Genomic DNA, 3,980 nt, shown 5'->3' with positions numbered 1-3,980 from the left:
GGGGACGGGTGAAAACCCCCTTGTTGCGACATTAACACCTTGCCGCTGTCGGACTTCGGTGTCTCGAGAAGACAATGACCAGGAAAGAATTCTCGTCCCCACCTTGGAAAAAGGAGGTCCCGGTAAAGTAAAAAGTGTAGGAGGCTCCCGGCATGTTTATTTAACCCGGAGACGAATTTTGATCTTCAGGTCGGGGTAAGTAAAGCGGAAAGAAAGTACGACACGTTCTTTTTGTTGGAGAATTAGGTCTATAGAGTGGTACTGAGCGCGTACGTACACGGCATGTGCCAACTACGTACTTGGTGTGGTTTGGTCTTGCTATACTTATGTTCTACACCTACGTTACATAAATCATTTAGACGTAGATTTTACTCTCATATATTATTCAAAACCATTCTATTTATTCTAACGTAAATTACATGCCAGTGTTTTATCTTTTTATTTATTTGTTTTTATTTTAAATCGTATAATGTCTGACTTTTTTTGCCATCTGTGAGGAAAAGAAATGGGGCTCAGAGCCTCAAAATACTGAAATCTGTATTTTTTTAAATCTTTTTTTCCTTCTAATTTGTTATTCTTTTCTAAATAACACACTGTTATTTACTCAACAATAACACACAATTATCCTTGTTTTTATTTATTCGTTTAATTCTATAATCTTGGGCTTTTTAGCATGCTTTTTAGCTGTAAATAAAGTCACCGGAAACAGACGTAGGCCTATAAGGGACATTTCGAGCGATAAACACCACAAACCCACTGAACAGATTACCCAAAATCCAAAGCTTGAAGCTCGTTGATTGGATGTTTTAGCCGCAATGCATGTTGGGATATGATGTTAATGCGATATGATATCCGAAAACATAAAAAAAAAAATAATAATACTTTATTCCGAGTGTGCTTGCTTTTCTCTTTGAAAGTCATCACATAACGGCATTGAAATACACGGTTCGGCTGCATGAAATATTACACATCTGCCGTAGTTCTTTATTTATAGAGCCCTGATGAGAAGAAAATAAACGTATTTAAGATACGTATTTAAGATACGTTCATAAGAAACGTAACGTGGGAGAAAATATGTTTCTATAAGATATGTAGAAAATAAACGTATTTGAGATACGTTCATAACGAACGTAACGTGGGAGAAAATAAGTTTCTTGCTAAACGTAATTGAGAATGCAGTTTAGTTCTGTGGGAACGTCATTTTTAGGAGACAGGGTTGTATAGTCAGTGCATAATTGACAGCTAGTGCAGAGCTTGTTAAATCGACTTGGGAAGAGTCACTGCTTGTTTTACTGAGAGTGCAGTCATTGGTTTGGCACTTCACATCCCCAACTTTACTTCTCAATTAAAAAGTGTGGGTACCCAGAAATCTTTTCTTGGGTCTCCTGATGATGGATGTCCTTCAGAGTTAACCTCTTTATTTGCTTGGCTATGGCGGCTGATTGTGCCAGGAAGTTATCAAGGTAGAATTTAATTTGTATTATGACAGTACAACAGATATATTATAAAGTAGTCCAAACCAATCCAGCCCCATCTCCAGCACACTCCCTGTCTGGGTCACCGTGTCCTCTCTCTGCCACCATGTGCCTCCACCTGACAGCTTCATATTTCAGCTCTACAGGCATTTACCTCCCCTCAGCAGGGTGACAGAACAGAGGTAAGGCCCGCACACAGCTTTATTTACTTTCAATTTCCCTGTCCATTCATAACCTTCACGGGGCCATTCATTCAGCCTCATGGATGACAACAAGGGAGTAAAGGTGGGGGGGATAATAATGAATAAGATACTTTATTGTCAGATCAAGTCTGATATGTTTCAGATCACATTATCTCAATTTACAACATATTATTACACACATTTAAGTCAAGAAAACAAGTGTGACTGTTATATATTTTAGCATTGACTGGTGCACAAAAGAGTGGTTCAGTCTAATTAAGTTTATTAAATCATGGGGCCCTGTTTCTATGATTTGATGGAATATTCTCTGTTCAGGACATACTTGGATGTTAGTCCTCTCCAGCTTTCACCAGCAGCTGTATAGTCTATTTACCTGCAAATATTGTAAAGACTGTGTTGTTCTTCTCCTGTGTGAAATGAAAATGAAATGAAATGTATTGAGACCCCCTGTTCCCTCCAGAGGGAGTTTCTTTCCCACACACTCCCCCTCACAAACCTCAATTGGACTCCTTTGTTTACTTATGTAACATAATTTCATCACAATGTTACACTCACGATTCTATTGGCTAGCGCTCTTAAATTAGATAAATGGGAAACGTTCCTAGTTTCTCAAAGAGTTAACCTATAATTTCTAGCTGATTTTTGATTGGTGGAGCAGTTTTGGTTACCCTTGTACCATGTAGTACTGCACTTCTGTAAAACACTCAATCACAGATGTACAAAAAAAATAAATGTACTAGCACCAAATGATCGAAGGCAGTGGAGAAAAAACGTTATTTTGTCCTTTTGCAGATATATTCAACTTAGTGTTTCCAGGATAGAAGAATGTCTATATTTAAATCCAAGCATGCTCTATCTGTAGCTCCCTCCAGTAAATGACACGAGGCTGAGGTCTTGATTTAATACGGGGTTTATTCTTGTGGGACCTATTCCAACTCCTGAGAACTGGGTTGTAAGACAACAAATATATAAAAGGTAAACAATAAATGAATATGGAATATATGCATGTCATCACTGTTAATGCCGCTAAATAAAACAATAAACGGCACACATATCCCACACAGCATGTAGCACAAGCTAACAATAGCATGTAGCACAAGCTAGCGCATAGCATACATACATATAACCTGCAGCTCAACCACACACATTTAGACAAACAACCAGCACAAAAACGTACCTCATAGGCTGCTAGTCATCTAGAGGGGCTGATATCTTTAAATGCATTTTTCCCTTAGTTTCCTTAGATTTTCTTTACATTCTGCGTTGCTCTGCAGTTGCTACTATCAAGTGCGTCGATTAAACAAACAGGTTTAACACAAAACACTGCAGATTAGTTCCGTCCCTTAATTAATGTTGCACATAAAAGGTAGGAATCAAAAATACAACGTGGAACAAAATAAACAACAGAGAGTGAAGACAGTTACACTCTCACCAAATTACCTGTGATTTCCATAACATTTTTAGAAAACTGATATACATTAATGTAAAACTAACTATTTTGTTTTAGACCTATTAAGTGCAGAGTGTGAGTGAGAGTAACTGAGTCTTTGTCTGCTTCCAACAACAACACCGTCTTGTGAATAGGCCTTTCGAGGTAGACAGGTTTAGCGAGGCGCTTTGCCTTTCCATCCAGGGTAGAGTCGCTGATAAGCAGCTTGAGCCTTCTCACTCTTCCATCCCCTCCTGGGTACACTTCCACAACCCTGGCCAGCTTCCATTGGCCACGAGGTGTAGTGTTGTCTTGCAGAATGACAACGTCATTTACCTTGAAGTTTCTGCGGTCCTTAATCCACTTTGGTCTTTGTTGGAGATGGTAATCCTTATGCTGCTGAAGGCACTTTATTTCTTGAGAGAGTGTTGCTTCTTGAACCATCTTGATTATGGTCAGCTCTGCTTCTCTCCTCTCCTCTAAGCGTGTGGCTTCACAGGACCTTGGCTTGAGACCTTTAATTTCCTTTGCAAGGCGCTTGAGTCTGGCAAAGGCTTTTAACGACTCCCTTGAACCAGTCTGAAGAAATTTGTGGAAAGGTGATCTAGTAGCGACTTACTTTTCCGTTTGCCTGGTATCATGTTTCCTGGGCCTTCCCTTAAGCTCCTGGGTCACTACTCACGATCCTCCACCCCTTAGGACTTCTCCAACTTGGTAAGCTCTTTCTCCGAAGAGTAGGTCAGGGGCCTGTGAACCAATTGAGGCTTGAAGTTGCTGGCGTTTTGGAGACCTTTGGAGTCCTGTCTGCAGGGTTATCCTTCAGAAGTCTCTTTCGTCAAAGTCAGATTCCCAGCACCTTCTGACATCTGCCAG

The sequence above is a fragment of the Notothenia coriiceps genome, unplaced genomic scaffold, assembly GCF_000735185.1.
Source record: "Notothenia coriiceps isolate Sejong01 unplaced genomic scaffold, NC01 NC01_scaffold00024667, whole genome shotgun sequence".
NCBI classification, from domain to species: domain Eukaryota; kingdom Metazoa; phylum Chordata; class Actinopteri; order Perciformes; family Nototheniidae; genus Notothenia; species Notothenia coriiceps.
This window is presented reverse-complemented; position numbering follows the sequence as displayed.